The sequence below is a fragment of the Oryctolagus cuniculus genome, chromosome 12 (genome assembly GCF_964237555.1).
Source record: "Oryctolagus cuniculus chromosome 12, mOryCun1.1, whole genome shotgun sequence".
NCBI lineage: Eukaryota > Metazoa > Chordata > Mammalia > Lagomorpha > Leporidae > Oryctolagus > Oryctolagus cuniculus.
In genome coordinates this window covers 40,165,978-40,193,605 of record NC_091443.1, presented here as the reverse complement: position 1 = coordinate 40,193,605, position 27,628 = coordinate 40,165,978, and the positions used below count along the sequence as shown (strand labels likewise).

The window sequence follows — 27,628 nt, the reverse complement described above, 5'->3', positions numbered from 1 at the left end:
TCTTGGACCATCATCTGCTGCTTTCTCAGGAGCTGATGCTGGGAGCTGAATTGGAAGCCGAGCAGCTGGGACTTGCACTGGGGCTCCAGTATGAAATGCTGGCATTACAATAGCAGCAGCTTAACCGGCTGTGCTCCAGCCCCTAGCCCTATTTTATAGGGGGTTAAAACCCACATTTGAGGTTTAGTTTTTTATCTCTCACACACCTACTAACTAATGAAGCAAAGGTGTGTACTAACCATCATGGCTATGCCTGCTGCCACTCCATAATACATTTATGCATGCTCATTGTTTAAAAGAAAAAGATAAAAATAAATCCAGCATAGAAATACATGGAGTAAAACTTCCAGTCCCTGTTTATCACCTGCTTCTAATTTCCCTGTCTTACGTGACCCTCCTTCCAGATCTGCTTCTCTACATGATAAAGACTTAGATGTGGATAGACTAGAAGTTACGTCTCCAGTCTCTGATTGATGGCCAATTGAAGTTGTTGCCAGTGTTTTGTTAGATAAACAATGCTGTGGTGAACATCCTCGTACATGCCTTGTGTGAGCTTGTCAGAAGCTGGGTTCCCAGAAGTGTAATTGCTGGGCTAGAGTGAACAATTAATGTGTTACTGCTGCCTAATTGTTCTGCACAAATTCTGGGCTGATTTTCACTCTCCCCAGTGGCGCTTGAGAGTGCCTGGTTTCCCACACACTTGCCAGCACAGAATGGTAACAATCCTTAACATTTTTGCTAATCTGATGGCAAAACGGGAAACAAGAGCTCCTTATTTGACTTTGCGTGGATTTTGTTGCATTTGTGTTTGTAGTTCCCTCATTACTCACGGGTTACGGGGCTTTGAGTTTCTTCTTTTGTCTTATGCAAGTGCGTGCATCTTTTTTTTTTTATTTATTTATTTTTTATTTTTGACAGGCAGAGTGGACAGCGAGAGAGAGAGACAGAGAGAAAGGTCTTCCTTTACCGTTGGTTCACCCTCCAATGGCTACCGCGGCTGGCGCGCATCGCGCTGATCTGAAGGCAGGAGCCAGATGCTTCTCCTGGTCTCCCATGGGGTGCAGGGCCCAAGCACTTGGGCCATCCTCTACTGCACTCCCTGTCCACAGCAGAGAGCTGGCCTGGAAGAGGGGCAACCGGGACAGAATCCGGCGCCCTGACTGGGACTAGAACCCGGTGTGCTGGCGCCACAGGCGGAGGATTAGCCTAGTGAGCCGCGGCGCCGGCCTGCGTGCATCTTTCTTAATAATAATCTAAAATGATCTTGAAAACGCTTTGTTGGTCTCACCTTTGTGCTTAGGTAGATTTTGTTGAGAAATAGGAGTTTCACTTTCCAGAGCAGGTGCAGGCTTATCTGGAATTGTTGCCATGATCCCTGTGGGACTTGGCAGGGTGACAGTAGCCAAGCTGGCGACAAGAGGGCTGATTTTCTGTCTCCCTCTGCACATGACTCCTTCTTATCTGTCCTTCCCAGCCCTGTCTGGAGCCCCTCAAGTGCTCTTTCCCCAAGGATAAACTGTTCTAGAACATGTCAGCAAGGCCTGTCTTTGGAAGGCTGTGGGCTTCTGTCACAGCCCCTTAGGGTGGCTGTGACTCAGCTTCTGTGGTCTAAAGCTGTCCACACGGACAGCACTAGTTCCCAGCACAAATCAGTCCACTGCTCCTGGCCCTGGGCCAGTAGATGTGCCTGTTGTGCCTGCTTCCCATTGGTCCTTTGCTCTGGCTCGACTCTCTAACTTGCAAGACATTATCAAAATAATACAGCTTCATATGCTGAACTATTCACAAAGCACAAGTTATTCCATGACAATTAGATATGAAACCTCTGTGCTCCTTTAGAAATGTCCATGCAAAAACATGCATGTATTTGCACATAGATTCTCTTTTTAGAAATATGCAAATGGAAGACAACTAAATATGCTATTCTGTACCTTGCTTTTTTTCTTTTAAGATTTGTTTATTTATTTGAATGGCAGAGTTCAGAGAGGCAGAGGCAGCGGCAGAGAGAGAGAGAGAGAGAGAGAGAGAGAGAGAGAGAGACAGGTGCCTTCCATCTGCTGGTTCACTCCCCAGATGGCCGCAATGGCTGGGCGCTGCACCTATCCAAAGCCAGGAGCCAGGAGCTTCTTCCAAATCTCCCACGCTGGTGCAGAGGCCCAAGGATTTAGGCCATCTTCTACTGCTTTCCCAGGCCATAGCAGAGAGCTGGATCAGAAATGGAGCAGCTGGGACTCAAGTTGGTGTCTGTATGGGATGCTGGCACTGCAGGCAGCGGCTTTACCCACTACGCCGCAGCTCCGGCCTCTTGCACCTTGCTTTTAAAAATAAACTAAAAGCCTCCACCTAGCGGCGCCGGCACACCGGGTTCTAGTCCCGGTCGGGGCGCCAGACGCGGCAGTCATTGGAGGGTGAACCAACGGCAAAAGGAAGACCTTTCTCTCTGTCTCTCTCTCTCACTGTCCACTCTGCCTGTCAAATAAATAAATAAATTAATTAATTAATTAATTAAAAGTGTGTCTCGGGGATTTGTCTGTGCCAGCACACACAGATCTGGTTCACTTGGAGGGGCCCTGTGGGATGCTACTGATGTGTCATTGTTTATTATCCCAGCTCCTGGCAGTAAGAATTTGGGTTCTTTCTTTCTTTCTTTCTTTCTTTCTTTCTTTCTTTCTTTCTTTCTTTCTTTCTTTCTTTCTTTCTTTTCTCTCTCTCTCTTTTTTGCTATTACAAACAATGCTGCTTGCATGAGTCTCTTGTGGACACACGGGGATGTACCTGCAGGGTAAATTCCTAGAACTGGAATGGCAAGGTCAAGGGGAATTTTGAAAGATATTGCCACACTGCTCTCAATGAGGCTGTGCTTGTTTATGCCCCCATCAACAGTCGTCAGGAGAGGCTGCCGCCCTGCCCTCTCCCCAGCTCAGAGTTTATTTATTTATTTTTAAAGTTATTCAGGGTTTTAAATTATTTTCATTTATTTTAATGTTAGACAGAGGCAGACAGAGAGAGATCTCTCAAATGCACACTGGCCTCTGTGGGGAGTTCTGGCCAGGGGCCCAGAGCATTCAGCCCCAGGAGGGAGATGCTGGGCCTTGAACCAAGAGTCACTTACATAACCCTGGTGCTTTGGTGGCCCAGGCAGACTGCTGCATTCCAACAGCAACAGCCGCCACGGGGAACTTGAAAGTATTGAATGACTTCTGTCTTTCTGTTGATAGAAATTAGGTACAATTTTTTCCCCTTTTCACAAATAATCTGCGTCTGGAAAGAAAATTCTTTACCATGAGTAGTGAGCACCCCGCCCTCCACATGTAGGGTGGAGTGGGATGACAAGCAAAGGGAGGGGACTAGACTGGGCCATGTGGCAATGCAGCAGAGTTGGGGACATCAGAGGGAATTCATTTTTACTTACTGTACACATACTGGTTGCACGTAGAAAGACACAGATGTGTGTACAGGTGAGCAAATGCATAGATGTTTCTTTGCTCTGTCACCTGAGACCCTGAGAAATGACACCCCAGTAGCAAGGGGTGCACTTACCACCCAGATCGTGTTTCTAATGCCATTCTCCAGTGAAAGGGGCCAGCACTTCTGTTTTCCATGAACACTTTTTTTTATATAAAGATTTATTTATTTGTTTGAAACACAGAGTTACAGAGAGCGAGGGAGACATACACTTACAGAGAGAGATCGTCCATGGCTTGTTCACTCTCCAAATGGCTGCAACGGCCAGGACTGGGCCGAAGCCAGAAGCCAGGAGCTTCATTTGGGTCTACCACGTGCAGGGGCCCAAGCACTTGGGTCATCCTCCGCTGCTTTCCCAGGCGCATTAGCAGGGAGCTGGATCGGAAGTGGAACAGCCAGGACTTGAATTGGTGCTCATTTGGGATGCCAGTGCTGAGGGCGGCGGCTATACTGGCTATACCACAGCGCCGGCCCACATAATTTTTTCATAATGTGCATTTCCATGAACTTTTTGAAGACCCCTTTTATATGTGATTTCTAAATTTATACCAAAATAAGTTTATCTTCCATTTCCATGACCTTTTTGAAGTACGTGTGCTGTGACACCTCGGTCCTGGCGGAGAACCCCAGGCCAGGCACGCGTTGCTGCGAGCCGTGGACGTTCATCCATGCCTTGTGGACGGCACCTGGGCAATCTCGGTCACTATCCAGCATCCCTGGCAGCACAGTAGTTTCTTCTCTGAGAATTTATCGTAGGAAAATATAAATCCAAAGGGATAGAAAAGTGAGACAGATTCCATTCTCGCTCCTATGTTATTGAAACGGGCAAAACTGGAAACTAAGTATCCTTACGAGAGTTTACGTAACACGACGTTGGCAGCCTCTTGATGCAATATCACCCAATCGCTGTCAAGGCTGATATGGGGATTACATAGGAACATGGGTAATGCTGACGAGAAAAGAAGCCTAAGATGACATTGCAACTGGACACAAGTAAACATCCACAGGCTCACGCCTGGGTGACCGCGCTGTTGGGTCGAGGGCTCTGGGACCCATCGCGGCTTGTGTCCCACACCCAGCGGCGCTCCCTCCTCCAGGGTCCCACAGCAGCAAGCAGCACTCCTCGCTTAGTGTGCTCAAAGTGCTGCGGGAGCACTGGGGAGAGGAGTCCGGGTTGGTGTCCCGGTACTGGTGACAGTTTACGAGACTGGACGCAGCAGCGACAAGAGAAGCGGCAAACCTTTATTCGAGCAGAAGACAGAGAAGCTCCAAGCACACGGAGGGGCTGGTGGAGAGCAAGCCAGCTGCTGAGCTCTCCCAGTCTAGGGGTATTTGTGTGTCTTCAACACGCCGTCTCCAAAGAGTACATGTAGTGCTTACGCAGGAGCTACTGGGAAGGCAGGAGGAGTCGCAAGTCTTTTTTATTTTTATTTTTTAAGATTTATTTATTTGAAAGGCAGAGATACACACAGAAAGAAGGAGAGGCAGAAAGAGAGAGAAAGGTCCTCCATCCACTGGTTCACTCCCCAGATGGCTACAACAACCGGAGCTGTGCTGATCCAAAGCCAGGAGCCAGGAGCTTCTTCTGGGTCTCCCACGCGGGTGCAAGGGCCCAAGGAAGTGGAGCAGCTGGGACCCAAACTGGCACCCATATGGGAGGCCAGCACAGCAGGCTGGGGCTTTAACCCGCTAAGCCACAGCGCCAGCCCCAAGAACAGTCTTAAGTATTAATGGAGCTTTTTCTAGCTTGTTTTTGTGAAAACCTAAATGTGTCTGTTGGCAAATATGTATCACAATGGGCTTCCATCCTGTTTCCTGCAGCGTTTGCGTGCTGGCCGGGCTGGCAGGGAGCTGTGGATGGCATGAGTCTGGCCTGCTTCAAGTCCTTTTTTATTCCTTCCTTTCTCCCTCCCTCCTTCCCTCCCTCCCTCCTTCCTTTCACCTTTTTTAGAAAAAAAAAAAAAAAGCTACCCTTTAGAAATGGAGACAGGTGTGTGTCACAGGCCGAGGACCCTGAGACGCCGTGTTTCCTGGGCCTGTGTCTGTGTCGTGGGGCAGCCCCGGGCTGCTTGCAGCACTGGTGGGCACGGTGGACACTCCCTTGGGCTTCTAGTAGGCCACTGGTTCACAGGGCACAAAGGACTCAGTTGGCCACATGCAGTTCCTGTGGGCTCATCCTCACAGTTGCTGGTGAGCCACCTGTCTCCCCACAGCCACGGTGCCCTGTATTCTTTCTTAGTGCCTTTGCCAAGGCCCCCAAGGTCTTGTCTCCACCCAGAGTTTGGCTTTGCTGCAAGTTGGCCGGTGGCCAGCAGGCCCCGCATCCTTGAAGAGTCCCCGCATCCATCTCTGGGCTCAAGCACGACCTTGAGTCCCAAAGGAGGGGTTCACAGAACTCATCGCATGAATTGTGCTGATCCCACAGCTTTGTCGTAGAAAAGCTGCTCAGAGCACCGAGGGTAGGGAGTGGGGGGTGGGGGGTGTGTGAAGAGGAGGTGGGAGGGGCTGAGAGCAGACAGGAAGTCATCTTTTAGGCGTAAGTTTACCAGAAGTCATCACTCGGTTATTTGCATTTCCTCCCCTTATCAAACAAAGGAACACACACACACTCACACACATACACGCACGCACATGCACAACTATGCTTACGCAATGGCTGCTGTGAGCCGCTCATTGCTGGCCCCCGTGTGACTCGCACATCCCTGGCTTCCTGCAGTGCAGGCACTGGGAGGCACTGGGAATTTCTCAAATGTTCACAGGGATGTCAAGAGGGGGCTCTGAGTAATCACAATTCCTTGAACTCCTTGTGGGAAAAGGCAGCCCAGATTCCCTTTCAGGGCCGCAGCCTCTGAAAGCTGTTTGCTGCGAGAGTTTTCATTTGTCTGTGGTCAGAGTGGCAAGAAGGCATGTCTGTGCGAGGCCCCTGGGAGGGGCCAGAGATGCTGCCCTGGGCACGGAGCCAGCCAGGATGCCTCGGCCAGCGGGAGCGCCCCCGTCCGCAGGCCGACTTGTGAGATGTGGGGTCACCTTTGGCCTCCCTGCTTCCGCTCTGACACACCTCTAGCATCTCCCGGGCAGGACCTTGGACACCAAGTATCCAGCGATTCTTCCTGCAGTGTGGGTAGGTCAAAAGTCACCCCATCTTAAACCGAAAAAGACTTACTCTTTATCTATTTGAAAGGTAGATTGACACGCAGAGAGGGGAAGACAGAGACAGACAGAGAGATCTCTCATCTGCTGGTTCGCCCCGAGAGCTGGGGCTGAGCCGGCCCACAGCCAGAAGCCGGGCACTCCATCAGGATCCCCCATGTGGGTGCAGGGCCCCAAGCACTTGGGCCATCATCTGCTGCCTCTCAGGTGCATGAACAGGGAGCTGGATGGACAGCCAAGGTGGGGCTGAATCCCAGGCACTCTAGGAGGGAGCTGGATGGACAGCCAAGGTGGGGCTGAATCCCAGGCACTCTAGCAGAAACCGCTGTCCCAAGCAGCAGCTCAACCCACTGCGCCTCAGCACCTGCCCTTCATCACCTCATTTAGCTGCCAGGCTCTCACTTGCACTGCAAGTCTCTGTCAGGCCCTCACGTCCCTTGGGTTTCAGCCCCCACTGACAATCAGGCAAGTTGATGTCCTACGGAGAAGGCACAGAAAGAAGGGGAGCGGGGCCGGGCCCAGGCTGTGTGCGGGCACAGCTGGGGTGGTGGCTCCCGCCTGGCTGTGCATCCCCCAGGAGCAGACAGAGGCGGGGATTTCCAGCGGGGCGGAGCCTGCGTGCGGCTCGCGGCCCCGCCCCTCTCTCCGGGCAACGTGACCCAGGACAGCCTGAAAGGGCTCGGGGGCTGCTCCCTGCTCCCAGCCTGCCTGTCAGGGAGCACAATAATAAAAACCTCTTTTCACAAGCTCTTTAGAATTCCAGAACTGGTCCAGATTCGGAGCAGCTCTGATCGCTCAGTGTTCCTGGACCGCGGGCATCTCCTGGGAAAGGCACAGAGGGAGTGGGAGCCCACGGGGCACATGGGCCTCTTCATGGCCACATCCGTGCCACGCCTCTCCCTGGGAGGCAGGCGGACCCTCCATCCAGCAGGAGGGTTTGTACCAGTCCCACACTTTTTTTTTTTCTGTCGTTCCTCTGTCATCCAACAGCCACGGATGGAAACCTCAGGGTCCACAGACCCCCAACCCCCCCAACCCCCTCCCTGGCCCCCACCTGGGCTGCCGGAAAGGCCCAGCTCCTGCGTCACTCAGGTTTTCCCTGCAGGAGGTGCAGAGCCCTCGCTTTGAAAAGTGCCTACCCAGCAGTTTCACCCCTTTATGAATGAGCTTTGGCAAGCACGCGGCTGAGTCACAGCCTCAGTGACACAGACCACGTGACTTCGCATTGCCCAGGGTTCTGCCTGGCAGCGGCGGCGCTGTGTCTCCCCACCCCGGGGGGCTGTGGGTGAGCCAAGGTCAGCTTGGGCCGGGGAGTGGAAGATCCTCCTTGCTTCAAGTGCTGCAGTCAGCCCCTGGGTTGCAGGGCGCTGTCCACATGGCTGTCGTTGGCTTTCCTGATCACCTTAAGCGAAGCACCTTTCCATAGGAGGAGGAAATTCCCCCGTGGGCCTCCTTGGCGATGGGAAGGTACACAGGGGTTCTGCTTGGGGTGGGCAGGGAGCGCAGGCCCAGCTCCCCGAGCTTGCCCGTGGCACCTTGACCCCTGACCTTGGAGGCTCGCAGCTGGGAGAGGAGGGTCTGTCTCGGCTAGGGTGCTCCCCAGACACACCCGGGCACTGCTCCTGGCTTCTCACCTGCTTTGGGGAAAGCCTGACCCACAGTAGACTTCCGCCCCGCCTATCCACGGAGCAGAGATGGGGAGGCAGTGGGCAGCCACTCCTGCAGCCAGCCACCGAGCCAGCTGCAGGCCAGGCAGCTGGTGGCTTGTTGGTGGCAGGCCAAGGCCTGAGTCATGGGCCCTTCACAGCCATCAGGGGAGGACGGAGCCACAGAGGAAATTGCACAGCACTCTGCGGCCCGTGGCGAGGCGGGGGCTTTTCCAGGGACATCAGCTGGGAAGGCGGACAGCAGCCTTCACCCATGCTGGGCTCTAAGCCTTGGAGACCCCCGGCACTTCCAGGGAGGGAGCTGCGGACCAGGGGATCCTCCCGTCCCAGCTCTCCAATGGCCAGAGGGCGCCCACCCGACAGTGACAGAGCTGCGTGCTCACCAGGCCAGCCTGGCCCCACACACCCTCAGAGCACCCACAGCCACTTACCCAGGTTTTACCCTGGCTGCAGGAGCTCGCCCAGAGACCCCAAGGCAGGGAAGACAGCACACCCAGTGGAACCCAAGGCCACCCTTCTCAGGTGACTGTGTGACTCTGGGCAACTAAATGAAGCTCTGTGCCTCAATTTCCTCATCTGTGAAATGGGTCTCGAAGGTTTACCTCCCAAAGCATGGGTGAGGATTAAATGAGAATACATGCCAAGAGCCTGGCATAGAGCAGGCAGATAGGAGGAGCTCTGTGAGTGTTCCTTGTTCTTATCCTGCTCTGACGCAACTCCAGGTTGGCAGCAACCCCCAGGCTCAGCCCTTTTCCCCATAGCCAGTCTCCCTCCTCGTCCCGCACACGTGCGCGTGCGGCTGGAGGAGGAAGGGCTGCTCCCGCATTGAAAGCAGCAGCTGACTCACCTGGGTGGAGAGAAGAGCGACCCCGCCCGAGGCCCCACAGACCACCGAGCCGGCCTCTTTTCCACCCACCCGGGGCCATCGCACAGGGAGCCAGAGGCGGACGGGGCTGAGTGCGGATCGCCCATGGTGAGGACAGGGTCCGGGGGCAGGAGGGAGCCCGTGGAGGCTCTGCAGAAGCAGCTTCGCCCCGTGAGGACTTTGGTGGGGTAACACGCTGGCCTGGAATGCGGAGGGCAAAGCTAGACTCTGCCAGCCCACTGTGCTGGCACCTGGGACCGGAGCCACTCTGCCATGCCCCTTCCACCCATGGGCTCTGGGCGGGGCTCCCCGTGTGCCTGCAAGCCTGAGCAGCCAAGGTCCTGGCTCTCAAGGAGGTGCCTACTGAGCATCAAGTAGGTGGGGCACAGAGGAAACAGCTCCGCCCACCCCGCTGTGCCCGCCTGCTTCGCCCGCGGCTGAGACCTGCTCTCCCGGACTCTGCATCTTTGATGGTGCTTGTGCTGAGATTGAACACGTCTCGGCTGGGGCTGAGCCAGGGCCAGAGCCTGGAACTGGGAATTGAATCCAGGTCTGCCCCGAGGGTGGCGGGGATCTAACCCCTTGGGACGTCCCCGGCTGCCTTCCCAGTGTCCACATCAGCAAGAAGCGGGAGCTGGGAGCAGAGCTGGAACAGGAGCCCAGGCACACCAGTCCGGGGGCAGACGACTTGACCAGGAGGCCAGCCGCTCGCCCTGAATTTCGTTGAACTGCTGTAATTTGCATGGCTGCCTCTGCCTTAGCCCAGACAGGCCTTCCACACAGATCTTCTTCAGCTGCGGTGGGGGCGCAATTTCTATTTTTATCTCCTCCTCCTCCTGGGGAACTGTGCTCCTGGGGCCCCTGAGTTCCCCCTAGCACTTTCTCCTACAAGCGGCTGCAACTAGCAACTTCGGTTTTGTTTCTGCGTAGAGGGAACTTGTCACAGCTTCTCATCCAGCCGCCCTCCCCGCCTCCTCTGGGCCCCCTCTCCTTCCCTCCAAGCTGACTGGGGCTGGGATCTGCGCTTCTTCCTGGCGCTCTGGAGCCACATAGCAGGGACGTCTTGTCCCCTTGTCCCCTGCAGCCGCCTGACAGCCTAGGAGTGGGGCAGACCGGAACTTGAAATGGTTCAGGAGCTGCTTAGGGCCCCTGCACACCATTGAGGTGGGTTCATTTTATGTATGTATGTATGTATTTAAACGATTTACTTGTTTGATAGAGTTACAGAAAGAGAGAGGGAGAGACACAGAAGAATCTTCCATTTGCTGGTTCACGCCCCAGCTGGCCACAACGGCTGGGGCTAAGTCAGGCTGAAGCCAGAAGCCTGGAACTCCATCAGAATGGCAGGGACCCAAGCACCGGGGGCCATCTTCTGCTGGTTTCCCAGGCACATTAACAGGGAGCTGGATCAGAAGTGGAGTAGGCCAGCGCCGCGGCTCACTAGGCTAATCCTCCGCCTGCGGCGCCGGCACACCGGGTTCTAGCCCTAGTCAGGGCGCCGGATTCTGTCCCAGTTGCTCTTCTTCCAGGCCAGCTCTCTGCTGTGGCCAGGGAGTGCAGTGGAGGATGGCCCAAGTGCTTTGGCCCTGCACCCGCATGGGAGACTTCGGATCAGCATGGTAGGCCGGCCGCAGCAACCATTGGGAAGTGAACCAACAGAAACTGGAGAAGGAAGACTTTTCTCTCTCTCTCTCTCTCTCACTACCCACTCTGCCTGTCAAAAAAAAAAAAAAAAAAAAAGAGAGAGAGAGAGAGAGAGAGAGAGAAGTGGAGTAGACAGAACTTGAACCAGTGCCCATATAGGATGCTGGTGTCACAGGCGGCAGCTTAACCTGCTGTGCCATAATTTCAGCCAGCCCTGAGTGCCTTCTGAGTCCCAAATCAGGGCCACCTCCCACCCCCAGTGCCTCCCAGGTGGGTCTGGATTCGCAGCCTGCAACCTGGAGGAGGCAAGGCTCCAAGAGAGAGTGTCTGGAACACCTCCTCAGGGAGCCAGAGCCAGGAGACCCACGGCGCCACGTATGGGCTGGCTCGTCAGGTCTTTTAGGCAAAGTCACGGCTGAGTCGCCCACAGCTGCCATCTCCTTGGGTGGAGAGCAGACCGTGCACCTGTCTCTCTGGGCTGGCACAGGATACTGAAGGGACACAAAAATACCCCTTTCCTGTGCGCCAGACACCTCTCACGTGTTTTCCAGATGGGCTCATTCAATCCTCACAAAACCCTAAGAGATGCTATGGCTATTCCCATTGTTCAGATGAGAAGACAGAGGCACAGAGAGCTCAAGAAATGGCCAGGAGTGAGCGTCTGGCACGGCAGTTAAGAGGCCACCTGGGACACTTGCATGCCATATCTGAGCCTGGGCTGGGGTCTCAGTTCCACTTTTTTTTTTTTTTTTTTTTTTTTTTTACAGGCAGAGTGGACAGTGAGAGAGAGGGACAGAGAGAAAGGTCTTCCTTTGCTGTTGGTTCACCCTCCAATGGCCGCCGCGGCCGACGCGCTGCGGCCGGCACACCGCGCTGATCCGATGGCAGGAGCCAGGTACTTCTCCTGGTCTCCCATGGGGTGCAGGGCCCAAGCACCTGGGCCATCCTCCACTGCACTCCCTGGCCACAGCGGAGAGCTGGCCTGGAAGAGGGGCAACCGGGACAGAATCCGGCACCCCGACCAGGACTAGAACCCGGTGTGCCAGCGCCGCAAGGCGGAGGATTAGCCTAGTGAGCCGCAGCGCTGGCCTCAGTTCCACTTCTGATTCCAGCTTCCTGCTTATGTGCACCCTGGGAGGCAGCAGCTAATGGCTCAAGTATTTGGGTCCCTGCCACCCACACAGGACACTGGAGTGGAGTTCCTGGCTCCTGGCTTCGGCCTGGCCCAGCCCTGGTTACTGTGCATGCTCATGTGGGTATTTGGGAAGTAAATCAGCAAATGGAAGTTCTCTCTGTCTCTCTCTCTCTCTCTCTTTCAAATAGAATGAAAATTCTTTTTAAAAGATGGCTGGTAAAAGAAATAAGACACTTGTTCCAGAATACAGTTAGCAAGTTTCCCACAAGGAGGACTTGTCTTCACCTCCTTTAGCCTATTCATTCCTTGAGGGCCCAAAATCCTGAAGGCCATGGTCAGGGGCAGGGGTCAAGGATCCTCAGGCTGCTTTCCTCTTTCCTCTGCCTACACACGGAGGTGCACTTCCGCTTGATAGGCACAATTGAGGGTGCCTTCTTTTGCTTCGTAAGAGTCCTTTTAATATGGCGTGCTGTCTCGTTTGCCCTGCACGGGCTCGAGGGGGCTGCAGGGCAGCTGGGCGTGCACGTGGGGCTCAAGAGCAGCCCAAGGATGCAAAACCAGCGAAGGTGACAGTCTGTGACTCTTGAGAAATCTGGATGCAGCTGGGTTTTTGTTTGGTCTTATTTTAAAGATTTTTATTTAGTTGTTTGAAAGGCAAAGTTACAGAGAGGGAGGGAGGGAGGGAGGGAGAGAGAGAGAGAGAGAGGGGGAGGGGGAAAGCACTCTTCTGTCCAATATGGTTATCTCTTGATTGCAAAGGCAAACTGCACTAGCTACACTGGACATGGTCCCCACCTCTGCACTGAGGGACAGCAGGCAGGGTCCTGATTGGACTGAGAATTCTGGAAGATGCCAGTGGAGTGAAGGTGAGTTCAGCCTCCTTCTAGGTCTTCCAGGGCGCTGTGGGTCCCTCTGGGCCCCGCACACAGAGCCCTGGTGCTCTCTGCACTGTCACTGGGTCCAGGCTTCCACTGCCCTCTCTCCAGCCACGTGTTGGGGGTCAGGGCAGCTGCCCCGAGCCCGCCACAAACCCTTGTGGCTTCCCCACACCTTGGCCCTCACCTTCTTAAACAGTCCCTTTATCGAACTCTCCAAGTTCCCACCATGCGTGCAGGAGACGGCCGCCGCCTGCCTGTCACCCTGGTGATGTGCAAGCAGGTGTCTCAGACCCTCTCCCTGTCTCTGGTCCTCACCCCACTGGCTCCTGTCAAAGTGGCCTCCAAATCCTCACCCCCAATTCTGGGGCCCCAGGGCCTGGCAGTGTGAGCAGTCACCCTGGGAGCAGGCCTGTCTCACCCAGAGCCACGTGCTGGGCGCGTTCTTTTGAGGTGGAGCCTTTGCAGTCCCCACGTCATTGTGGCCACTGATGGTCCAACAGCGCCCTTCAGGAGCATCCAGGCTGTGGACTGGCCTCCCCTCCCTGCCAGCCCCACCAATGGGAAGGCAGGAATCGGATGCCTTCCCCAGCAGCTTTTGGGGAAACAGGAAACGCTCAGAGGCTGGTCCGCACGCTGGTTTTCTCCAGGTGCAAAGAGCAGCCTGAAAGGCGTATGTCCCCCAGCATGAGTCAGGTGAGCGCCGGCTTCCCCAGGTGCAGCGATGTGCAGCCCGCGGGAGGGGCGGAGCTGGAGAGCAGAGCAGCCTACAGGAGAGGTTGGGGAGCTTCAGACCCCAGCCATCCCCAACCCCCAACTTCACAGATAAGGAAGGGCCCAGCGCTGGAACATCATCACTCTCAGAGGTGGGCCAGAGCAGGGCCCTCTGCTCTGACCCTGCTTCCCTCCAGAACTGGGCTGTTTTCTGAGTAACTTTCAGGAACCCCTGCCACAGGCCTTGGGTCTCAGGTTCAAGACACTTTGTTGAAAATTTGTTGACCCCTGAGTACTAAGGGAAGTAAATGCTGCCTCCTCCGGCAGCCCTCCCTGATGATCCTGTCTCTGAACTCAGTCTCCCAGGACCTCCCGCAGCAGGCTGTGCATTGCAAGCTCATGTCCACCTGCACCCAGGCCCTTCCTCCTGCCTGGCACACACTCCTAAGCCGTTCCTAGCCCGCCTTGCCTGCCTGTCCCGGATGCACAACACTGGAGAACAGAGGTCACAGAGCGCCAAAGGCTGGGCGTCACAAAGGCCCAAGCACCTCACCGGAAGCTGCCAGCCACGACAAGGCCCTCAGCCGTCCTGGGCCATGAGTGTGGCCTACAAACAACAGTAATAGTTGTATTATTGAGAGCTGCCTGTGGGTCAAGTGTGGGTCAAGTGTTTGGGTTCTGAAACTACCACCACTACCGCCCAATCTTGGAAAAAAAAAAAAAAAAGAGAGAGAGAGATTTTTCTGGGCAGAGAGTTACAGGGGGCAGGGGGAGCAAGAGACAGAGAGAGATCTGCCAATGGCTGGTTCACTCCCCAAATGGCTGCCACAGCCCGGGCTGGGCCAGGCTGAAGCCAGGAGCCCAGAACTCCATCTGGGTCTCCCACAAGCACTTGGGCCATCTTCCTCTGTTTTCCCAGGCACATTAGCAGGGAGCGGGATCAGAAGTGGAACAGCCAGGACTCAAACCAGAGCTCATGCAGGATGCAGGTGCTGCAGGCAGCGGCTTAGCCTGCTGGTCACAGCAGCGGCTCCCCACTCCGCAGTGTAAGGCAAGGTTGAGAGATGTGCTAAGGTCCTCCTGGTCACGGGTGGTGAGGCCTAGAGGCCACCATTGACCGCACTCTTTACTGCTCCCCTGTCCCCAGAAGTGACACCTGAGGGAGTGACTCTGCTCTTTTAAACATCTTGTCATTGTTAATTCATTAATTAAAGAGACAGGACTCCCATTCACTCCCCAAATGCTCACGATGACTGAGGCAGCAGGTGGGGGGAGGGGAGCCAATCCAGGAGCCAAGAACTAAACTCATGTCCCCCCCCACTTCCCATGTATGGCAGGAACCCAGTTTATTTTACCTCTGCCTCCCAGTGCCGGTGTCAGCAGGCAGGTGGAGTCAGGAGTCAAATCCAAGCGCTCCTCTATGAGACATGGGCATCGTAACCCCTAGGCGGAACACCTGTCCCATCCTAGCTCTTAACAGGGCATTGAGGGTGCTCTGAGCAGAGGCTCACGCAGGCTGCCAGGTAGACTGGGCTTCAGGATACAGAAGCTTTTGCCTGCTATTTCCAGTGAGGGCTATAGATGTCCCCTGACCCCAGACTATGAAAAGTCCTTGCCCGGATTGTCCCATGGGCTTATGAGGGATGTGTCCAGCCCACCCCGGCCTCGCTGCTATCACTGTGCGCGGGAGCACGCACTCCTCACCAGAGAGACTTGGTTGTTCATACAGTGGTTACTGCTGCTCCCAAGATGGAGGAGTAACAGCAGCAAGGGGAAAGGTGCCTTGCCCTGGTCAAGTTCACAGCAGCCTGCTTCACCGAGCAGCTGGGACACAAAGTCCCGGTTAAAAGCATCCACTGGAGGAGATCATTTGTGAGTCTCTGGGCTTCTTCCCAGGGAAGCACAGGGGCGGTCTTTCCTGGATCGGTCAGTAGAGCCCTCAGCAGACAGAGCAGGCGCAGGAAGTGGGCATTGAGCCCAGTGGTTAGGACAGCTGCACCCCACACTGGAATACCTGGGCTCCACTCCTGGCTCTGGCGCCTCCTCCAGCAGTGCAGACCCCCCAGGGGGCAGCAGCGAGGGGCCAAGGGATTGGCTTCCTGCCACGAAGGTGGGATACCTGGGTTGCATTCCCAGCTCCAAGCCATTTGTAGACAACTGGGGAGTGAACCAGCAGATGGGAGCCTGCTCCCTCTGTGCCCCCCTCCATCTTTCTACCTCTCAAAATGGAAACGATCTTTTAACCAAAGCAGGCCAGGCTCGGATCAGGAGCTCCCTGCACCCGGAGCAGTTGCAGTGTCCACAGCACAGCCTCCCCACCATCCTGACGTGTACTGGGCTACTCATTGCATTCATTTCTTCATCTGGGAAAAATGAAATCTAAAAAGCATCTTGGGAAATCTAGAAAGTGCATTGCAGGGAGAACTCAGAAAGATGACTCAGCTCTTTATTTCTCAAAGAGAATCACAAGTGTTGCAAACACAACATTGTTCCTCCTAAATAAGTGGATTGAACCAGGATCCCGAGCCCTAGAATCCCTGCAGAAGCTCCAGGCTCAGTTATTGAAGACTGGGTGGCGAGAACGGTGCCCTCTCCTTTTCAGAAATGGCCAAGTCCTGATGGCTGGGCGACATGGTTTGCCTTGTGTGAGTTCGGGCTGGGAGCCAGGACGTCCTTCTGGAATGCCAGGCAATGCTGCACGCCCGCTCCAGCTCAGGAACAGAGGCAAGGGTACCCACGCAGGGCACCTGTGGGTAGGCCAACAGCATGGCCAGTGGTCTCCTGGTTTTCTCATGCATCTACTCCTCTAGATGTATTACGTAAACTACATATGAACATTAACTATAATTTGTCAAGAGATTGGAAGGATGGAAATAAAGTTGAATAACCTTATAGTGGCTTGTCTTGCCAAGTTGTTTATGTTGTTTAATTTAAATGAACAGGCCTCACGTACAGTGTATACGGCAGCCCTCCAGACTCCGTCAGCTTCAGAACATCCCAGCTCCGCTTGTCACACAGTGTCGCCCGCTGGCTGGTGGGCTCCGAAGCTGATGTGCAGAGCTCAGAGTTCAAGACTCAGCCGTGAGTGCCTAGAAGGACTCTAAGTTAGTGGCAGCATCAGGTACTGCCTCAGCTGCAAGGCTGGAATCCCACCCGCGCGCAGGTTCACACGCACACACGCACACGCATTCCTGCACGCACACATACATACACACAATCATTGTCGGGAGGTGGAGTTCCTTCCTTACTGGCAAACACCTTTGTATAAAGAGGATGCTGGCCGCTTCTGGGAGCCGCTTTGGCTGTCAGCTAGCCAGAACTTCTCCCATTCAGTCAGCCCCTGCCTGGATTGAGGGTCACTGGCCCTGTCCCCAAGAGGCAACTGGCTCTCCTTTTCCCAAGGACAGAAAGTCTTTGAGAACAAGAGCCACCACGGACTTTCTGAAATGACTTATAACGCTTTTTAAATTGGTGCTTGGAAAGTAGCCCGATGAGGAGCCTCAGACAGTTTGTACAGGTTTCAGTGGCTTCTCATCCTGCTGTACAGGTGTGTGTTTCTATACCGTCTACGCCTGTGCACATCTTCCTTTGTGTTTTGCTTTTCTCTCCCAGCCTGTGGTATTTCCTGTGGTTGGTTTTCAGGTGTCTTCATTATCGCTGTGTTACAAGCTACACCACCACATGGTGGCTAAAGTCATTGTTTCCTTGTGATTTCTGATGAGCCGAGCGAAGCTCCTCTTCAGCTGGGCACCCTGCTGGGCACCAGTGTCCCCCAGGAGCTCCCGCACTCTCCCAGGCTTCTCTATGTTCCAGTCTCCAGCCAGGACTTCGCCAAAGAGTGACAACTGGACTCCAAGCCAGAGCACTCCAAGAGCACAGACCGAGGGTACAGACGCTCACCCATACTCTTCTTGTGTCATGCCTCCTTGGTGTCTCATTGGCCAAAACCAGCCGCACAGCCAAGGCCAGCATGCATGTAGGAGGGGACCACCAAAGGGCACTGGTAGCCAGGAGATGTGCTTCCTTGGAGGGTGCCAACGCAGTAGTCTACCATGACTTTGTTCTGATTCTAGAAGATGTTTACAGTCACGGATTTGACCTTTTGAGACTCAGTAGTCTAAAGCAAGCCTGCTACTGGAACTGTGATTTTGCAAGGATGAGGTTTGGATTGTGCACTTCCTGGCCATCACTTGCTGGTGAGTGAGCCTGCGTTGTCCACCCAGCACCTGACTCTCGCCAAGGCTTAGCTGGCCTTGCATTGCCTTAGCTACAGGGCTAAGCTCTCACAAAGTGGTGGTGGGGAAAACGGCTCTCTATTGTGGGGCAAGAAAAGGCATCGCATGAGAGAGAAGACCAGTGATGGTTGGAAAGCTGTCAGAATGTGTACAAGCACTCAGGCACCATTTGTGAAGATAGGGTTCTGGGTGAGGGGCTGGAGGGTCATTTCCTTAGAAGGCAAAACTGGAGATTAGCAAAGGTCTAGAAGCATACCCATGCCAAATGCCACTGTACTGATGTGACAAACCTTTTACTGTCTTAAAAGAATTTAAGCTGCAGTCTGTGATGCCAGCATCCCATATGGGAGCCTGTTCCAGTCCCGGCTGCTCCACTTCCAATCCAGCTCGCTGCTAATAGCCTGGGAAAAGCAGCAGAAGGTGGCCTTAGTGTTTGGCCCCCTGCTACCCATGTGAGAGACCTGGAAGAAGCTCCTGGCTCTGGCCTGCCCCAGCCCTGGCTGTAGTGGCCATTTAGTGAGTGAACCAGCAGATGGAAGATCCCTCTCTCTGTAACTCTGCCTTTCAAATAAATAAATAAATCTTTAAACAAATAATTTTAATGTGGGGGGAAATTAATTACCCTGGGGGCACCTCCCATTTCCAGATTTCCTCTGAGTACCTCGGAAGACACAACCGGGCCCCCCACCCACCCACCCACTCACCCACCCACTCACCCACCCAGCAACACTCAACAGTTTGCTCACAACCTGGCCCCTAGTGTCTTCGTTCTGGGTCTGTGGTCATATTCCTGCGTGGTTTTACACAAATGCAGGTGTACTGTGTATTCTTTTTTTAAAATTCATCATGGGCAGCTCTCCTGCCTCCTTGCTGTATCACAAACGGTTTAACCCTTTCCCTACCCATGGGTGTATGGGCTTTCCATACTGTTGCTATTGTAACCATGCTAATAGTTCAATCGTACCAGTGCATGTCCTTGTAAATCTCTTATTTTGGATGATTTCCTTGAAGGGACAACCTCCACAGCGGGCCTGGGAGTACAAATATAGTTCTTGTTGCAAACTGGGAAACTGCACCTACATCCACCCTACCAAAATGAATCCCAGCTGGATTGGAGGTAGGCATAAAAGAAATGGAAGGAAGGGAGGGAGGAAGGGAGGGAGAAAGGAAGAGGGGCCGGCTCTGTGGTGTAATGGGTTAAACCACTGCCAGCAGCCAACACAGGCACCAATTCAAGTTGTGGCTGCTCCACTTCGGGCCCAGCTGTCTGCTGTGGCCTGGGAAAGCAGTGGAAGATGGCCCAAGTCCTTGGCCCCTGCACCTGCGTGGGAGCCCCATATGAAGCTTCTGGCTCCTGGCTTCGGTCTGGCTCAGCACTGGCTGTTGCCACCATTTGGAGAGTGAACCAGTGGATAGAAGACCTTTCTCTCTGCCTCTACCTCTTCCTCTCTATAACTCTGCCTTTCAAATATATAAATGTTTTTTAAAAAATAAACAAAAAAAAAATAAAACTTAAAGGAAAACAAGACAAAGTAAGTCATACAATCATTGGAGATGGGAGAACTCTGTTTAAAAGAGAAATCATCATGCAAGAAAAGATTGATAGATTTGATTGAAAGACACTTTACGCCCCACTGAGCTGAGTGAAGTGAAAACTCTGTCCGATGGCAGGGAGGCAGATGCACCTGGAAGCAAAGGCTTTTGGCTTCCCCACTGCACTGAAGTGTAGGTGATGAAATCTGCTCTCAGGAGTGTGCAAGACGTGGAGCAAATACACTCTGCGTGGGAACAGCATGGCATGCCGAAGACATGATTTCCTGACCAAACATGTCCGCTAAGTCCAGTGTTGTGATTATGGTGGTTTTTAAAATTGTAAAGAAAATCTGATAAAGGATATTGATAGAAAAGGGAACCAAGAGTTGAAATTCTTACTGGGCCATTCAATAGAAAAGACAAATACTATTGCTCCAAGACCCATAAAGGACACGAGTAGATAAATCACAAACAAACAAGCACAACTGATTATGAAATAATTAAGAAAGGTATAACAAAAGAAATGCCCAAGTAGAATAAGATATAGGTCCCATCTCTCAAACTGCCTGCCTTTAACAGTGTGAGCCGCCCAGGGTTAGAAAAAGTGCTGTCATAGAACCAGTGTCCCTACTGACCCACGCCCTACTGGGCTTGCTTCTGGAAACTGAGCCGATTTGGCAATGCGTGCAAGGAAGCTTAGCAAGCTCGTGCCCTTTGGCCCAGTGTGTGCTCTTACAAAACTCCATTCTAAGAACACAGCCTTAAATACACATCAGGCTCTGTACAAAACGTTATTTCTAACAGTAAAAACCCAGAGCAAGCAAAATTCCTATCACTAGAGAAGGCTGCAGGTAAACCACTACATTCACTTGCTGGATACTCTGCAGCCATTAGGACTCGGGCTTAGATAACCTTCATAATACGTGAGCTGCTTATACCCTTACGTGACACTTAAAAATAGATTATGATATTATACATACACACCTATATGGGGAAAAACTGCATAGAGGCAGGAAAGAGGTCAGTCAAGACTTGAGAGCTAGCATAGCATGTAGCTAAGGAGAATTTTGCGTTTGGCAAGGGAAATCTGAGTTGTTTTTTTTAAATAACCTTTTTATTGTTACTTCATCTATTTGAGATACAGAGAGAGAGAAAGCTTCCAACACCGGCTCACTCCCCAAATCCAAGTGCACCTGACGGGCCTTGGAAGCCGCCGGAGGACTTCAGGCTGCACCTTCAGGTGATGGACAGCAGCTCTGTGGCTGCGTGAAGGGAGGGACCCGAGGGTCTGAGGCCCATCCTGAGGTGACCCGGAAGCCCGGGTCGGCCTGTCCACCTCCGCCCACCCCTCACCGGCCGTGGAAGCCGTGGGCCGGGATCTCGCCCAGCAGCTTCCCAAGAAGAGGACAGGAGGGGTCTCAGCCAGGCTGGGAACCAAGGGTCGCTGGTGACAAGGTGGAGGCTGGCTGTCATCTGTGGGGTGCCCAACCCGAGCGCCCTGACGTCCTTGGGGGAGCCTGCCCATCCCCACTTCCCCAAAGAGAACCAAAGGGTCACATCCTCCCCCCGGCCCCCACCCCAGCCCTTGGAGACAGGCATGAGCCTCTTCCCTGCCAACCGAATATTCTTGCAGGGCGTGCAGGACCCCAGGTGGGCGGGCTGAGGACACAGGTGCTTAGAAGTCTACAGAGACCCACGCAGCTGGGGTGGCTTCTGGCCCCCCAGAGCCCTCCCTTGCTGACTGCCCCAAGCCTGGTCTCCCTGGTCTCTTGTTCCTCGTGAGTGAATGCTCCATCTTCATGGGCTTCTATGGCCTAAACTAGCTAGAGCTGGTGTACTGCTCGGGACACAGGCGGCAGGCCTGCGCCCACTGCTCAGCAGAGGAGGGTCCGCTGGGGCGTGCTGTGTCCTCACAGTGCACCTGTGCCCAGGCCACTCCTGTGAGCCCCCTCCAGGGCGGGGATTCCTCCCTCCTGGGCCCCTGCAGCAGCTTGCTTACCTGGGCCCCCTCTTAGCTCTCTCTGCATCCCGGACTCTTTTTTTTTTTTTTTTTTAAGATTTATTTATTTGAAAGGTGGAGTGGTGGAGAGGCGGAGAGGCGGAGAGGGAAAGGGAGAGGGAGAGGGAGAGGGAGAGGGAGAGGGAGAGGGAGAGGGAGAGGGAGAAATTCTCCCAGCCACCTGGAGATTTCCAGGGGTCCCCCAAATCCTTTTTGCAAATCTTTTTTTTTTTTTAAGATTGATCTATTTATTTGAAAAAATATCTTCCATCCACTGGTTCATTCCTCAGATGGCCACCACAGATGGGGCTGGGCAAGACCAAAGCCAGGAGCCAGGAGCTTCATCCAGGTCTCCCATGTGGGTGGAGGGCCCCAAGCACTTGGGCCATCTTCAGTTGCTTTCCCAGGCGCATTAGCAGGCAGCTAGATCGGAAGCAGAGCAGCCATGTCTCAATCCTGTGCTCCAATACGGGATGCCAGGGCTGCAGGCAGTGGTTAAGCTCTCTGCACCACAACCCCAGCCCCTCACACATTTTTTTTCTGCCTAAATGATCCAGAATTAGTTTCCTCTGTTTACCGCCAGGAATCCTGATGGGTAGAGCATCTCTCCCCCACTTAGGGCTGCTACGACAGCGAACTCTCTCCTTGCTGTCCAAGGACAGAGAGGAGTCTGCGGTAAGTTCGTGTCCTGCTTGCTGAGGCGGGTGCTCCTGCCGGGCCAGCTGCCCCTTCGTGCTCTACAACCGAGTTGTGCCTCTCTCTCCACCGAGGCACATTCGCTGGAGTGGGCTGTGGCCTGCCCCGTGGCCGACTTCAGGGCAGAACTGTGTCTCACCTTTGTGAGCTGAGGGTGTGCTCTGACCCTAATCACGCAGTTTCCCCGGCCAGGGCTTCCCAGCAGGCTCCGAGGAGGCCGAGCTTTCTCTCTCCTTCGCTCAGGTCCCTCTCCCCCGGGTCAGTCCCCAGGGCAGCCAGGAGGCCTCTCGCCTTCTAAAGCCTGCTGTCCAGCACCACACCGGAGGCTGTTATCATATGTGGAAGTCCTACCCCGCAACGTGATGCTACTAGGAGGTGGGGCCTTTGGGGGGTCGCAAGACCCTTCAAAAAGAGGCTGCAGAGGGGGCCAGCCCCTGCCACCCTGCACAGACACAGCAGGAAGCACCCCTTCTGAACAGAAAGCGGGCCCTTCCCAGACGTCAGGTCTACCAGCTCCGTGATCTTGGACTTCGCAGCCTCCTGGACTGTGAGAAATGACTGTGTGTTGTTGACAGTCCCCCAGCTATGGGATGGGGTCACGGCAGACTGGGCAGTGTCTGGCACCAGGCTCCCACTGTTTCCCGTGCGCTCACAGCAACTTTGCCACTGACTCCGCACCCGCCCCAATGTGCGGTCTTTCCAGCTTCTCCAACAGGGGTGCCTCAAGCGGGGAAGTGGGAGCCGCTGGCTTCTCACCGGAAGTAGGGTTAGGTAGCAGCTGCAGCAGCTGAAGATCTTAGCAGCCCAGGGAAAGGTGGGTTTTGAGGAGTTTTGAGCATCTTCAGCCAAATGGGGGTGCTCCCCCTGACCAGTCTGGTGAACAGGAGCTTTGGAGGCATGGCGGAGAATGGGTTTGGACGCCAGCACAGCTGCTTTTCTCGGCTGTGTCACCCTGGACAGGTTTCTAAATCTTTCTGAACTCCAGTTTCCCTTAAAATGCCCTCCCCACCCCCACTGATCACATGGGCCTGGCGTCTGATCCCTGTCTGTCCAGTGACACCTGCTACTCCTGTTCCTCTCCAGAAGTGAAGCGACTTGGGTGCTCTGTGGTGTGGACTGCAGTGAGGAGTGAATTAACGCTCGCTTGTGTGACCGTGGAGTCTGGACCTAAAGCCGTCCACTGTGGGTGCAACTCTAGAACAGGTAAGGCTTGCATTCCTCTGAGCCCCTCCCTGTCCTGTTGAGCCCCCCCCCCCCACTTTGCTCATGGGTTCCTATCCTGAATTTTAACCTTTTCAATCCATCACCATGTAACCAGTCACATGTCCCAGTCCTCGGGACTCCAGGCATAATGACTAATCAGACGGAGGCCGAAACTACCCACACGCTGCCCCCCGCTTACCGTCTACCCTGACGTGAGTTTGTTCTTCCATTGTCTTCATTGCTCTCTTTACTGTCCCAGGAGACTCCTGCCCAGGCAAATAACCTGATGATTCCTTAGAGGAATTTCCCACACAGCCCCATCCACTCTTGAATAGGAAACAGCAGGCGCCTCCCACCCTCACCTCGCTGTTTCCACAAACCCGAAACTGCTATGCCGTTCTCTCCCCTCCTTAAACCCAACTTGTAATTCTGGTGCGAGCTGACCACTCCCTCCCCACGTGCAGCCACACCTGGGCCCTTGGTCTGCCTCCTAACAAGGCAATGGATTCAGCCCAGCTCTGTCTTATTAGCAGTTTGGGTGGTGCCGTTCAGGGAACCAGGAGTGTTTGGCACGATCAGCGACCACACACCTGCCGATGTCTCTCTTCTCCAGAATGGAAACTCAGGTGCACTCCTTCCAGAAAGCTCTCTTGGTGGGACTGACCCGATCTGAGGCCCTGCAGACAGCCAGGATGGCTGTGGAGGTCCTGTCCATCTGTCCATGTGAGTGGAGCTGTCTCTGGACCCCAGGCACAGAACCTCTCATGACACATTCCAGGCCCGAGAGGTACCACGCACAGCTGGACTGAGCCTTTCCCGGGCAATCTGCCCACAGGTACCGTATGTCCCAGCTTTGGCCTTTGAAAGGTGAAAGCTTTCACTACCATTTGCCTGGTAGGTTGCAGGATATTCACACACCATGGCTTAGGTCTCTTAGGTCTCTACTGGTACAAACAGAGACCCAAGCCTGGGGTTTCAGTGCTACCCCAGGGTCCCATCCAGCTTCCTGTTCATGCACACCCTGGGAGGCAGCAGCTGATGGCTCAAGCAGCTGGGCCCCTGCCGTTCATGTAGGAGATCTGGATAGAGTTCCGAGGTCCTGGTTTTGGCCTGCTCCTGACGGTTGCAGGCATCTGGGGAGTCAACCAGTAGACAGGAGATTTCTCACGGTGTCTCTGCTTTCAAATGAATGAAAGTGATTGAAAACAACAACAACAAGAAAGGTCTACAGAGCCGGCTGCCCCCTAGCCAGGCCACACGCAGTAGGACGTGTGGCAAGACCCTGCCCTGGGAAGCTGCCCGTGGGTGATGGGGGTGGCAAGGCAGGTGGAGAGGATCGTTCAACTTCAACTTCAACTTGGATCAGTACTGGAACATCTCGCCTGCAAGAAGCTCATTCAGTAGCTCTCCAGAAGCAGCCTTGCTTGCTTGCTTGCTTGGTCATCCCCAGAGACAAATATTAACAGACAGTGCTTCGAAGTGTCTTAAAGTCTGACCAAATTCTTTCATGTGGTGACTTTGGTAGACCCAAGCCTCAGTCAGGCACAAACGTAGACCACACAACTGGGAACTCCTGGAAGAAGAGTCAGCCCTCACTCCCTTTATTTAGCACCATCTGAAACGTAGTGCTGAAAATTTCGGGCAGATGAATCAGGACTTGGGTCCAAATCTGCCCAAGTCCCACACTCTTGTTCAGTCTCCTGTGGTCTCCTGACGTTGTAGAGCTTGCGTTTTCAGAATTGTTATAGTTTCTATGAGACGTTTCCCCATTAAGATGAAACATCAGAAATTCAAACCACCCTTCGTAATGTAGACCCAGTTTTGCAGGACCTCGGCAGCAAATGGGACGACTTCAGAAGTGATGACCACAGATCCCTTTTGTTAGTGGGAGTTCCCATGGGCTCGGTGTGGGAGTAAAGCTGCTGCCTGCAGTACTGGAATCCCATATGTGTACGGGTTCGGATCTCGATTCAGCTCTCTGCTATGGCCTGAGAAAGCAGTGGAAGATGGCCCGAGCACTTGGGCCCCTGCACCCACGTGGGAGATGTGGAAAAAAGCTCCTGGCTCCTGGCTTTGGATGGGCTCAGCTCTGGCTGTTGCAGCCGTTTGAGGAGTGCACCAGCAGATGGAAGACCGACCTCCCTCTCCCTCTCCCTCTCCCTCTCCCTCTCCCTCTCCCTCTCCCTCTCCCTCTCCCTCTCCCTCTCCCTCTCCCTCTCTGGAAACTCTGTAACTCTGTCTTTAAAAAATAAATAAATCTTTAAATTTTTTTAATGTTTATTTATTTTGAAAGGTAGGGAAAGTGGAGGTAGAGATCCATCTCCCATTTATTAGTTCATTCCCTCAAATGCCTGCAACAGCCATGGTTGGGCCATCCAAAGCCAGCAGCCAAGAACTCCATCCAGTTTTCCCATGTGGGTGGCAGGGACCCAAGTACCTGAACCATCACCTGTGCCTCCCAGGTGCAGTAGCAGGAAGCTGGAACTGGAAGCAGAGCACCTAGGACACAGACCAGGCACTTTGATGTGGGACACTGGTGTACCAAACGGTTGACTTAACTTACTGCACCACAACACCTACGCTTAAATAAAGATTAAAAAAGAAAAGTAGTCCTATTTCACTGGATGGTTTGAAGATTACAGGGGTAAATATTTGTAAACCACTTACAATAGTGTCTGGTACATGGTAAACACTATAATAAATTAAAAAAAGCTTATTTTATCCTTTATTTATGAAGATATTTCAAAAACTTTATGAAAAAATTCAGTTAAAAGGTAAGCTTATTTTGGTGCAAAAAATTGAAATACATACATTTTCTCAAAATATGTGTTTTTGTTAATTTTTTGAAGACTACTTATATGCATGGATTTCTACTTTGTTGCACCAAAATAAATTTATTGTGTAATCCCAATTTCCACAATGTTTTTAGGTACCTCATAGTGTTACAGAGATCATAGATTAGTTAAATAACATGGTGCATAAAACACTGTACAAAATTAAACCATGGAAATCTTAATTAAAAAAAAAACTTGCCTTTAATTAGTTGAATGTTTTCCATATGGACTACATTCGGTAAACTCAAAAAATTGATGAACTGACTGCCACATTGTAGGGGAACTTATTCCCCAGGTTTTCCTTGCTGCAATTGAGTCAACTGCTTCTTAAGGCTTCTCTTATTCCAGAAAGGACAGTGGGAGCTTTGTTGTGGGAAGGGGAGCAGCTGCCTCTTCATTCTTTCCACTCCCAAGCCTGCTCGGGGCAGGCCCTGCACCCATGGCAACGCCTTAGTGAGGTACAGATAAACTCATCCTCTAACCAGCTTTCCAGCTTCTTCATGGGCAAACCTCCCTTCCAAATGGGGTTCTTCCCTGGCTGCCGTTCTTCTCTGGGAGCCCCGATGATTGTGCCTCCGGCCTCGTTTTGTGTCCGCAGCCTCCGTCATCACACCTACCTGGTTTGTTGGCCTTGGCCCCTGTTTTAGGTGCTCAAGATCCTGCTCTACTTTTCAAAAGACTTGAGTTCCTGGTGCTGGATCAGCCTTCCAAGCCGCAGCAGAAGCACTTGGTCCTGTGTGCAGGGGTCTCCAGGGGGTGGCAGGCAGCACTCACTGTGTAAGACCTAGTTCTTTTTTTTTTTTTGGCTAGGCAGAGAGAGAGACAGCAAGAGAGCTATAGACAGTGAGAGAGAGAGAGACAGAGAGAAAGGTCTTCCTTCAGTTGGTTCACTTCCCTAATGGCTGCCACGGCCGGTGCTGCGCCGATCTGAAGCCAGGAGCCAGGTACTTCCTTCCGGTCTCCCATGCGGGTGCAGGCCCAAGCACTTGGGCCATCCTCCACTGCCTTCCCGGGCCACAGCAGAGAGCTAGACTGGAAGAGGAGCAACAGGGACAGAACCAGCACCCCAACCGGGACTAGAACTTGGGGTGCTGGTGTCACAGGCGGAGGATTAGCCAAATGAGCCACAGCACCGGCCAAGGCCTGGTTCTTGAAGATGTGATCCCAGACCAACAGCACCTTGTTTTAGAAACGCGCGATCCTGGGCAGGCGTTTGAGGGTCTGGGTTTGCTCCCGGGTTTCCCTCTTTGATTCCAGCTTCCTACTCTTGTGCATCTGGGAGGCAGTGGTGAGGGCTCAAGTGGTTGGGTCCCTGGCACTCACGTGGAAGTCCTGGATTGAGCTCCTTGCTCCCAGCTTCATTCTGTCTATTCCTGGCTGTTGTGGGCATGTGGAAAGCAAAACAGCAGACGGACTCTCGAATAAATAAATACAAATGTTTTAACAACACAGAATCTTATTGAGTTGGAGCCTGCCTTTCAACAAGATCCCTCGGTGTTTCAAGAGCACAGTGGTGCATTGGAGAAGCTCCAGGCTCCTGTGTGCGCATCATTCGTCCTGAATTCAGAGACTGGGGACTGACATCTGTCAGGCTCAGCTCTGGAATCTAGGGT

The 27,628-nt window shown here is 53.4% G+C and overlaps 1 long non-coding RNA gene across 1 annotated transcript; it reads left to right on the top strand.

Annotated features, from left to right (window-relative positions):
• Nucleotides 1-7,740: 7,740 nt before the first annotated feature.
• On the top strand, nucleotides 7,741-25,819 carry LOC138844629 (uncharacterized). Its single transcript, XR_011380755.1, has 5 exons — nucleotides 7,741-9,255; nucleotides 18,762-18,867; nucleotides 23,062-23,181; nucleotides 23,297-23,393; nucleotides 23,795-25,819. It is a non-coding gene; the product is annotated as an uncharacterized lncRNA (long non-coding RNA).
• The last annotated feature ends 1,809 nt before the right edge of the window (nucleotides 25,820-27,628 follow it).